The sequence below is a fragment of the Pristiophorus japonicus genome, chromosome 1 (assembly GCF_044704955.1).
Source record: "Pristiophorus japonicus isolate sPriJap1 chromosome 1, sPriJap1.hap1, whole genome shotgun sequence".
Taxonomy (NCBI): Eukaryota; Metazoa; Chordata; class Chondrichthyes; family Pristiophoridae; genus Pristiophorus; species Pristiophorus japonicus.
Genome location: NC_091977.1, coordinates 720924 through 733262, shown reverse-complemented (window position 1 = coordinate 733262; position 12339 = coordinate 720924).

Here is a 12339-nt window from a genome sequence, read left to right as displayed (position 1 = left end):
GTGGAGGAAAGGATGTTCCGAACGTGGCCCTCATCCTGATGGCCACCTTTGTGTGCGGCTGCATCAAGCTGTGCACAGACTCCCGGTACACAAACACCAAGTGTCACTACGTGCTGAGGGTCTACCTGTCCCCGGTGTTGCGAAGGATGGGTCTGGCCACGCTGCTGCGAAACGCCCCCACAAGTTGGACCATGCCTGTCCACCTGTCCTTCGTGGGAAATTTTTCAGAAAAAACCCCTTTGACCACAAGGCCATAAAGCAGTGGTGGGCACGCAAGGTCCTGGACACCCTACAAAAGAAGGAGAGGGTGGACCCTGTTGGGTGGTTCCCCGAGCAGACTGTCGAACTCATCTGGCAGAACGTCTCATCACCAGAGCTTTCACACAAGCACCAAGACGTAGCTTGGTTGGTGGTGAGGAGGGCCCTACCCGTCAGATCCTTCATACACAGCCGGGGTTTCAGAGACACGGCCCTCTGCCCCAGAGTTGGCTGTGGTGCGGACGAGACAGTCATCCATCTCCTTCGGGATTGCCCCTTTGCAAGGCAGGTCTGGATGGAGATGCAGTGGTTGCTGTCGAGGTTCATCCCAAGCAGCTCCGTAACACAGGACTCTGTGCTCTACGGGCTGTTCCCAGGGACACACACCGAGACAGACATCATCAGCTGCTGGAGGGCCATTAACTCAGTGAAAGACGCACTTTGGTCTTCCCGAAACTTGCTGGTCTTCCAGAGCAAGGAGATGTCCACGTCTGCGTGTTGCAGACTGGCACAACCCAAGATCCAGGAGTACGTGCTGAGGGACACACTAACAATTGGTGCAGTCGCCGCAAAGACACGGTGGGGAAGGGCCACAGTTTAAAGCCCTTCCACCACGGTAAACCCAGGGGCTGGAATCAGTATAAAACTCCCCTCGGGCTGTACTTGTAAACTTGTTGTATACATAGAGCACCATGTACTGAAAACACCTGTGTAGTGCCATGTATAATGCAATGTTTAGTAATGTATGTTGCAAGGAAATGTAACTGTACCCTCACCCATTCCGTGTACCGTATAGTGTCACTAGTAAAGTAATTTGATGACTGTATTACAATGTATCCTGGATTGTACTGAAATGTACCTCAAAATATAAAGCAAGCAAATGTATTGAACGGAACTGCCGTCAGCACCCAAATGTATTGTATGGAATTGCTGACCACATCCAAATGTACTGAACTGCCTCCAATATATTGTGCCACTTTTTATATCAATAAAGTATATTTTGAAATTAAAAAAAATTTGTTAAGAAGCTGGGTACATGAGGCATCATCGACATGTGATAGCGCTCGGATGTTTTCCCAGTTCCAGCGGATTTTGCCCAGCCAGCTCCTTCCAAGCAGTGCGGGGCCATCGCTCGGGACAATCCAGAGTGGCAGTTCGTGCACTGTGCCCTCGTGGGTGACCTTGACCATGACACTGCCCAGGACAGTGATAAGCTCTTTGGTGTATGTTCTCAGTTTCGTGTTGATGGGGCTCAGGGCTGGTCTGAATGCCTTGTTGCACCACAGTCTCTCAAACATCTTTTTACTCATGATGGATTGGCTAGCGCCAGTGTCCAGTTCCATGGCTACAGGTAAGCCATTCAATTTTACATTTAGCATTATCGGTGGAAATTTTGTCGAAAATGTGTGCACCCCATGTACTTCAGCATCTGCCTCCTCTCTCTGAGGCTCGAAATTGCTTTGATCCACCATGGACTGATCTTCCTCTGCCACGTGGTGGTTCGCAGGTTTTGCAGAGCTTGTAGCTCGTCTGTTCCACAGCTCTTGCAAACATACACTTTGAAGCGGCATGAATAGGCTAAATGGAAGCCTCCACAACGCCAACAAGGTGTGAATCGCCGTGCATTCATCCTTTGTTGTGGACTCTGAGTCATCTGGGTCACCTGAGGCCTGCTGGCAGTTTCAGACTCGTGGGTTCTGCCCTGTACATTTCTGCTCGCAAACACAGTTCCAGTTAATTTATGAACATTGCTAGCACTTATGTGCTGAGAGATTTGTTTGGTGTTATCACTGGTGGACATAAACGCCTGTGCTATCGCAATGGCCTTACTGAGGGTCAGTGTCTCTACAGTCAAACGTTTTCGTAGGATGGTCTCGTGGCCAATGCCCAGTACAAAAAAAGTTTCTGAGCATCTGCTCCATGTAGCCATCAAACTCACATTGTCCTGCAAGTCGCCTTAGCTCGGCGACGTAGCTCGCCACTTCCTGACCTTCAGATCGCTGGCACGTGTAGAACAGATACCTCGCCATCAGCACGCTCTCCCTCGGGTTAAGATGCTCCCGAACCAGTGTACACAGCTCCTCATATGACTTATCTGTGGGTTTCACTGGAGCCAGAAGATTCTTTATGAGGCTGTAGGTCGGAGCCCCACAGACTGTGAGGAGGACCACTCTCCTTTTTGCAGCGCATCCTTCTCCGTCCAGCTCGTTGGCTACAACGTACTGGTCTAACCATTCGATGTAGGCTTCCCAGTCCTCACCCTCCGAGAACTTCTCCAGGATGTCCACAGTTTGCTGCATCTTTGCGTTGAATTCGTATACTCGTCGCCAGTTGTTGTGTTCCTAACACAGGTGAGACTGCACACAGGGAGGTTAAAGTAACAGTGACCTCAGTCTTTATTAAGACACTCCAGAGTGAGAAACAGGCCTTAGGGGCCGGCTTATATACAGTGCTCCCAAGGGATGCTGGGATCCCTTGGGACTTCAGGGGATGCGCTCCCTGGTGGCAGGACATGGGAGTGCATGTTTTACAGATACACAACATCACCCTTTAGTTTATATAGTCTCTCCTTGTTCTTCCGACCAAAATGTATCACTTCAGTGAAAAGACCTCCATGTGTCACTCACAGGACTTTGAGATAACCAGAAGGGAACATTCACTGAGTTACGGATCCTGCCTCTTTCTATATAGGTCTTACCATTTTTTACCACTGTTTCATTTTTACATGGACTATTTTAAAATAAAACCTACAAAAATCTGACTACATTGAAAATCATTCATTAGAATTCTATGCGTGTAATTCCCATCTTTAGGAAGGATTGGGACACAGGAAGAGGCGAAGTGAAGCCTTATCGATTAAAGATACTATTAAAACATTAGCAAAAGCAGAAATAGATAAGGGAAATCAATCAACGGTTATTCTGTGGTTAGAATTGATCAACCTGCAATGGGAGTTGTCTACAGGCCTCCTGATCATAGAATCATAGAAATTTACAGCACGGAAGGAGGCCATTTCGGCCCATCGTATCCACGCCGGCCAAACAAGAGCTATCCAGCCTAATCCCACTTTCCAGCTCTCGGTCTATAGCCCTGTAGGTTACGGCACTTTAGAAACATAGAAACATCGAAAATAGGTGCAGGAATGGGCCATTCGGCTCTTCGAGCCTGCACTGCCATTCAATGAGTTCATGGCTGAACATGCAACTTCAATGCACTTCCAAGAATTTTCTAAATGTGGTGAGGGTTTCTGCCTCTACCATCCTTTTAGGCAGTGAGTTCCAGACCCCTACCACCCTCAGGGTGAAGAAATTTCCCCTCATATCCCCTCTAAACCTCCCTCCAATTACTTTAAACCTATGCCCCCTGGTTGTTGACCCCTCTTCAAAGGGAAACAGGTCCTTCCTATCCACTCTATCCAGGCTCCTCATAATTTTATACACCTCAATCAGTTCTCCCTTCAGCCTCCTCTGTTCCAAAGAAAACAGACCCAGCATCTCCAATCTTTCCTCATAGCCAAAATTTTCCAGTCCAGGCAACATTCTTGTAAATCTCCTCTGCAATTACATCTTTCCTGTCATGTGGTGAGCAGAACTCCACACAGTATTCCAGCTGCAGCCTAACTAGTGTTTTATTCAAGCATAACCCCCCTGCTCTTGTATTCTATACCTCGACTAATAAAGGCAAGTAGTCCGTATGCCTTCTTAACCACCTTATCTACCTGGCCTGCTACCTTCAGAGATCTGTGGACCTGCACTCCCTTTGTTCCTCTACACTTTTCAATGCCATTCCATTTAATGTGTATTACCTTGTCTTGTTAGACATCCCCAAATGTATTACTTCAAACTTAGCCAGATTAAATTCCATTTGCCACTGTTCTGCCCATCTGACCAGTACATTGATATCTTCCTACAATCCACAGTTTTCTTTTTCATTATCAACCACACAGTCTATATTAGTGTCATCTGCAAACTTCTTAATCATACCCCCAACATTCAAGTCCAAGTCATTGATATATACTGATAGCAGCAATGAAGTGGTAGAAGGTATTAATTCAGAGATTGGAGATTGTAGCAAAAGCAGAGTTGCTTTAAGATGCCACATAAAAGGTTAATGCACAAGATAAAAGTTCCCGGGGTTGGGGGTAATATATTAGCATGGAGAGAGGATTGGCTAACGAACAGAAAACAGATAGTCGGGATAAATGGTTCATTCTCAGGTTGGCAATCAGTAACTAGTGGGGTGCCACAGGGATCAGTGCTGGGACCCCAACTATTTACAATCTATATCAACGACTTGGATGAAGGGACCGAGTGTAACGTAGCCAAGTTTGCTGATGATACAAAGATGGGAGGAAAAGCAATGTGTGAGGAGGACACAAAAAATCTGCAAAAGGACATAGACAGGCTAAGTGAGTGGGCAAAAATTTGGCAGATGGAGTATAATGTTGGAAAGTGTGAGGTCATGCACTTTGGCAGAAAAACTCAAAGAGCAAGTTATTATTTAAATGGAGAAAGATTGCAAAATGTTGCAGTACAGCGGGACCTGGGGGCACTTGTGCATGAAACACAAAAGATTAATATGCAGGTACAGCAAATGATCAGGAAGGTCAATGGAATCTTGGCCTTTATTGCAAAGGGGTTGGAGTATAAAAGCAGGGAAGTCTTGCTACAGTTATACAAGATATTAGTGAGGCCACACCTGGAATACTGCGTGTAGTTTTGGTTTCCATATTTACAAAAGGATATACTTGCTTTGGAGGCAGCTCAGAGAAGGTTCACTCGGTTGATTCCGGAGATGAGGGGTTTGACTTATGAGGAAAGGTTGAGGAGGTTGGGCCTCTACTCATTGGAATTCAGAAGAATGAGAGGTGATCTTATCGAAACGTATAAGATTATGAGGAGGCTTGACAAGGTGGATGCAGAGAGGATGTTTCCACTGATGGGGGAGACTAGAACTAGGGGGCATGATCTTAGAATAAGGGGCCGCCCATTTAAAACTGAGATGAGGAGGAATTTCTTCTCGCAGAGGGTTGTAAATCTGTGGAATTCGCTGCCTCAGAGAGCTGTGGAAGCTGGGACATTGAATAAATTTAAAACAGTGATCGACAGTTTCTTAACTGATAAGGAAATATGGGGTTATGGGGAGTGGGCAGGGAAGTGGAGCTGAGTCCATGATCGGATCAGCCATGATCGTATTGAATGGCGGAGCAGGCTCAAGGGGCTGTATGGCCTACTCCTGATCCAATCCTTATGTTCTTATGTTCTTTACCGGGATAAGGCAGTGACTAAAAACAGCAAACTGGTCAAAATTGTCATTGGGTATGTTATGTTCAGAATAAAGTAATGTGATTGAGTACTGTGGACGTGAGTAAGTGTGAACTTTGTCTCTTTATTCTAACTCCAGAGTGTTGGCACAGCATGGGAGGCCGGCTTATATACAGTGCTCCCAAGGGATGCTGGGATCCCTTGGCACTCCAACAGATACACGCTCTGAGAGCGGTAGAATGTTGATTACATCGGGTTACATACATAATATTACTCCCTCCCAAAGTCAATAGTACACTTATTTACAGGGTGAGACGATCTGGGGCTTTCCGCTTCCTAGTTGATCGTCTCGGTACAAACACAGGTGAGTTGGTTGGGCCTTCGCTGGGCTGCTGCACAGCTGGCCTTGCTGGATGCTGGGGATGATGAGTTCAGCTTTGTGGTCAACTGTGATGTGGGTTGCCACTGTGTGTGTGTGTGTGTGTGTCGGAGGGTCGAAGTTGGTGGTGTCCTCTTCAGGTTGCTCGTGGCTGTCTGTGAATCGCAGTTTGGTTTGGTTCAAATGCTTTCTGCAACTTAGTCCATTCGCAAGTTTGAGCTGAAACACCCTACTCCCTTCTTTGGCTATGACAGTGCCAGCAAGCCATTTGTGACCATGTCCATAGTTGAGTACAAATACAGGGTCATTGACTTCAATATCACATGACAAATTTGCGCGATCATGGTACATGCTTTGTTGATGCCGCCTGCCCTCAACGTGATCCTGGAGATCAGGGTGGACAAGAGAGAGAGCCTTGTTTTGAGCGCCCTTTTCATGAGCAGCTCGGCTGGGGGATCCCCAGCGAGTGGGGTCTGGTGCAGTAGCTGAGTAGGACTTGGGACAGGCGAGTCTGTAGGGAGCATTCCCACACGCGTTTCAAGCTTTGCTTGAGAGTTTGGACTGCCCGTTCTGCCTGGCTGTTGGATGCAGGCTTGAATGGGGCAGATGTGACGTGCTTGATCCCATTGCGGGTCATGAATTCCTTGAATTCAGCGCTGGTGAAGCATGGACCGTTGTCGCTGACAAGGACATCAGGCAGGCCATGCGTGGCAAACATGGCTCGTAGGTTTTCGATGGTGGCAGTGGACGTGCTTACAGACATTATTACACACTCAATCCACTTTGAATAAGCATCCACAACAACCAAGATCATTTTGCCTAGAAATGGGCCAGCGAAGTCAATGTGGATCCTCGACCACGGTTTGGAGGGCCATGACCACAAACTTAGCGCTGCCTCCCTGGGTGCATTGCTCAGTTCAGAGCAAGTGTTGCATTGGCGCACGCAAGACTCCAAATCTGAGTCGATACCAGGCCACCACACATGGGACCTGGCTATAGCTTTCATCATTACTATGCCTGGGTGGGTACTGTGTAGGTCGCATATGAACGTTTCCCTGCCTTTCTTGAGCAAAACCACGCGATTACCCCACAAAAGACAGTCCCCCTATATGGACATTTCATCTTTACGTTGCTGGAACGGCTTGATCTCTTCATGCAGCTTCGCTGGGACGCTGGACCAGCTCTCATGGAGGATACAGTTTTTTACAAGGGACAGTAAAGGATCCTGACTGGTCCAGGTCCTGATCTGGCGGGCCACAACGAGTGACTTTTCGTTTTCAAATGCATCCATCACCAAGAGCAAGTCTGCAGGCTGTGCCATTTCCACCCCGGTGGTGGGCAATGATAGCCGACTGAGAGCATCAGTGCAGTTCTCTGTGCCTGGCCTGTGGCGAATTACATAGTTATATACGGACAGCATGAGCGCCCATCTTTGGATTCGAGCAGAGGCATTGATATTGATACCTTTGCTCTCTGAGAATAGCGATATGAGCGGCTTATGGTGAGTTTCTAACTCGAACTTAAGCCTAAACAGATACTGATACATTTTTTTTACCCCATAAACGCATGCCAGAGCTTTTTCAATCATGCTGTAGGCAATTTCGGCCTTGGACAAGCTCCTGGACGCAAAATCGTCTGGTTGCAATGTTCCCGATTCATTTGCTTGTTGTAACACACACCCGACCCCGTACGATGGCGCATCACAAGCTGACACTAAACATTTACAAGGATCATACAGGATAAACAGTTTGTTGGAACATAACTGATTTTGGGCTCTCAAAAGCTGTCTCTTGTGATTTCCCCCATACCCAGTCATCTGCCTTGCGTAGCAACACATGTCGAGGATCTCGTAAGGTGCTTAACCCGGGTAGCAAATTACCCAAATAATTGAGTCCCAGAAACGACCGCAGCTCTGTCATGTTCCGTGGTCTCGGAGCGTTCTTGGTGGCCTATGTCTTGGTGTCGGTGGGTTTGATGCCGTCTGCCGCGATTCTTCTCCCTAAGAACTCGACCTCTGGCACCAGGAAAACACACTTCGAGTGTTTCAACCTGAGTCCCACACGATCTAGCCGACTTAGAACCTCTTCCAGGTTCTGCAACTGTTCGATGGTGTCCCGACCTGTGACCAGTTTGTCGTCCTGGAAAACCATGGTGCGCGGAAGCGACTTTAGCAGACTCTCCATGGTCCTTTGAAAAATAGCTGCATCCGATCGAATCCCAAACGGGCATCTATTGTAGATGAACAGACCTTTGTACGTGTTGATGCAGGTGAGGTCTTTCGAAGATTCCGCCAGCTCCTGCGTCATGTCAGCTGAGGTCAGGCCCAACTTGGTGAATGTCTTCCCTCCTGCCAGTGTCGCAAATAGGTCGTCTGCCTTGGGTAGTGGGTACTGGTCCTGCAGTGAAAAACGGTTAATCGTTACTTTACAGTCCCCGCAAATTCTGACCGTGCCATCGCCCTTGAGAACCGGAACAATCGGACTGGCCCACTCGTTGAACACCACCAGAGCGATGATGCCTTCTCGTTGCAGCCTGTCTACACTTTCACTCACATCATGTATGGCACCGCCCGTGCCTTGTGGTGGATGGGTCGTGTACCGGGAATCAAGTGGATCTGCACCTTAGCCCCCGAGAAGCTTCCGATGCCTGGCTCAAACAACGACAGAAACATGCTCAGAACCTGGGCACATGAGGCATCGTCGATGGACGAGAGCGCTCGGATGTCGTCCCAGTTCCAGCAGATTTTTCCCCGCCAGCTTCTGCCGAACAGTGTGGGGTCATCACCTGGTACTATCCATAGTGGGAGTTCATGCACTGCTCCATCATAGGAGACTTTTACTGCTGCACTGCCAATAACAGGGATCAGCTCTTTAGTGTAAGTTCTCAGCTTGGAGTGAATGGAGCTCAGCTTGGGCCTGTGTGCCTTGTTGCACCACAGCCTGTCGAAGGCCATTTTGCTCATGATGGACTGACTCTCACACGTGTCCAATTCCATGGATACTGCAATTCCGTCCAGTTCAACTTTTAACATGATCGGTGGACCTATCGTGGTGAAGGTGTGTACCCCGTACACTTCGGCCTTCTCAGTTTGAGTCTCTAGTTCAGTTTGATCCACCATGGATCAGTCCTCCTCTGCAACGTGGTGGGGTCTGCAGGGTTTGCATCTCGTCTGCACATTCGCTGGAGGTGTCCCATTGTTCCACAGGCTTTGCACACATAGTGTTTGAAGCGGCATTAATGGGCTCAATGATCACCTCCGCAGCGCCAACAAGGCGTTAACTGCCTCGCATTAACAATTGATGGCGGACTCAGTCATCTGAGGTCATGCAGCTGCAGGCGTGTACGTTCTGCCATATGCATTCCTGCCTGAAAACGATGTTACTTTGTGTACAGTACTTGCCGAAACATCTTTATGCTGTGAAATTTGTTTGGTGTTATCGCTGGTGGACATAAATGCCTGGGCTATCGTTATGGCTTTACTCAGGTTCGGTGTTTCAGCAGTCAATACTTTGCGAACGATAACCTCATGGCCAAAGCCAAGCACAAAAAGGTCTCTTAGCATTTGCTCCAGGAATCCATCAAATTCACAATGTCCTGCAAGGTGATGTAGCTCGCCACTTCCTGGCCTTCAAACCGTTGACATGTGTAAAATAGATACCTTGCCATCAGAACGCTCTCCTTTGGATTTCGGTGCTCCCGGACCAGCGTACACAGTTCTTCATACGATTTGGTTGTTGCTTTCACCAGAGCTGGAAGATTCTTCATGAGGCCATAGGCTGTTGCCCCACAGACGGTGAGGAGAATCGCCCTTCGTTTGGCAGCATTCACATTACCTTCCAGCTCATTGGCCACGAAGTATTGGTCGAGTCACTCCACGAAGGCCTCCCAATCATGTCCTTCTGAGAATTTCTCCAGAATACCAACAGTTCTCTGCATTTTCGCGTGATGGTTCGTTATCTCGTCGCCAGTTGTTATGTCCAGAATAAAGTAACGTGATTGAGTACAGTGGACGTGAGTAAGTGTGACCTTAGTCTCTTTATTCTAACTCCAGAGTGTTGATACAGCATGGGAGGCCTGCTTATATACAGTGCTCCAACAGATACACCCTCTGGTGGCGATAGAATGCTTGTTACATCGGGTTGCATACATAACAGGGTAATAATACGGAGGATCAGTGGGAGATGTTCAAAAATCATTTAGCTAAATGCAGAAACGATATATAACCGTTAGGGGTAAGAGCACTACTTACCAAAACAGATAGTAAAAGCTTTTACAGATATATAAAATGGAAAAGAGTGACTAAAGTAAATGTTGCTCCCTTAGGAGATGAGAAGGGGAATTAAATAATGGGAAATGTGGAAATGGCTGAGACCTTAAACAATTATTTTGCTTCGGTCTTCACAGTAGAAGACACAAAAACCATGCCAAAAATTGCTGGTCACAGGAATGTGAGAAGGGAGGACCTTGAGACAATCACTATCACTATTGGGGTAGTGCTGGACAGGCTAATGGGACTCAAGGTAGACAAGTCCCCTGGTCCTGATGAAATGCATCCCAGGGTATTAAAAGAGATGGCGGAAGTTATAGCAGATGCATTCGTTATAATCTACCAAAATTCTCTGGACTCTGGGGAGGTACCAGCGGATTGGAAAGCAGCTAATGTAATGCCTCTGTTTAAAAAAGGATGCAGACAAAAGGCAGGTAACTATAGGCCAGTTAGTTTAACATCTGTAGTGGGGAAAATGTTTGAAACTATTATTCAGGAAGAAATAGCGGGACAGTTAGATAGAAATCGTGCAATCAAGCAGACGCAGCATGGATTCATGAAGGGGAAATCATGTTTAACTAATTTACTGGAACTCTTTGAGGATATAACGAGCATGGTGGATAGAGGTGTCCCGATGGATGTGGTGTATTTAGATTTCCAAAAGGCATTCGATAAGGTGCCACACAAAAGTTTACTGCAGAAGATAAAGGTCCGCGGAGTCAGAGGAAATGTATTAGCATGGATAGAGAATTGGCTGGCGAACAGAAAGCAGAGAGTCGGGATAAATGGGTCCTTTTCGGGTTGGAAATCAGTGGTTAGTGGTGTGCCACAGGGATCGGTGCTGGGACCACAACTGTTTACAAAATACATAAATGACCTGGAAGAGGGGACAGAGTGTAGTGAAACAAAATTTGCAGATGACACAAAGATTAGTGGGAAAGCGGGTTGTGTAGAGGACACAGAGAGGCTGCAAAGAGATTTGGATAGGTTAAGCGAATGGGCTAAGGTTTGGCAGATGGAATACAATGTCGGAAAGTGTGAGGTCATCCACCTTGGGAAACAAAACAGTAAAAGGGAATATTATTTGAATGGGGAGAAATTACAACATGCTGCGGTGCAGAGGGACCTGGGGATCCTTGTGCATGAATCCCAAAAAGTTAGTTTGCAGGTGCAGCAGGTAATCAGGAAGACGAATGGAATGTTGGCCTTCATTGCGAGAGGGATGGAGTACAAAAGCAGGGAGGTCCTGCTGCAACTGTATAGGGTATTGGTAAGGCTGCACCTGGAGTACTGCGTGCAGTTTTGGTCACCTTACTTAAGGAAGGATATACTGGCTTTGGAGGGGGTACAGAGACAATTCACTAGGCTGATTCCAGAGATGAGGGGGTTACCTTATGATGATAGATTGAGTAGACTAGGTCTTTACTCGTTGGAGTTCAGAAGGATGAGGGGTGATCTTATAGAAACATTTAAAATAATGAAAGGGATAGACAAGATAGAGGCAGAGAGGTTGTTTCCATTGGTCGAGGAGACTAGAACTAGGGGGCACAGCCTCAAAATACGGGGGAGCCAATTTAAAACCAAGTTGAGAAGGAATTTCTTCTCCCAGAGGGTTGTGAATCTGTGGAATTCTCTGCCCAAGGAAGCAGTTGAGGCTAGCTCATTGAATGTATTCAAGTCACAGATAGATAGATTTTTAACCAATAAGGGAATTAAGGGTTACGGGGAGCGGGCGGGTAAGTGGAGCTGAGTCCACGGCCAGATCAGCCATGATCTTATTGAATGGCGGAGCAGGCTCGAGGGGCAAGATGGCCTACTCCTGTTCCTAATTCTTATGTTCTTATGTTCTCACCAAATAAAACAGCCCTGACCGATAAAAGAGCTGAGACATAACATCAAAGCAAAGAAAAGAGCAGACAGAAGTATAGATCCAGGGGACTGGGAGAGATATAAACATAGAAATATAGAAACATCGAGCCTGCACCACCATTCAATAAGATCATGGCTGATCATTCCCTCAGTACCCCTTTCCTGCTTTCTCTCCATACCCCTTGATCCCTTTAGCCACAAGGGCCATATCTAACTCCCTCTTGAATATATCCAATGAACTGACATCAACGACTCTCTGCGGCAGGGAATTCCACAGGTTAACAACTCTCTGAGTGAAGAGA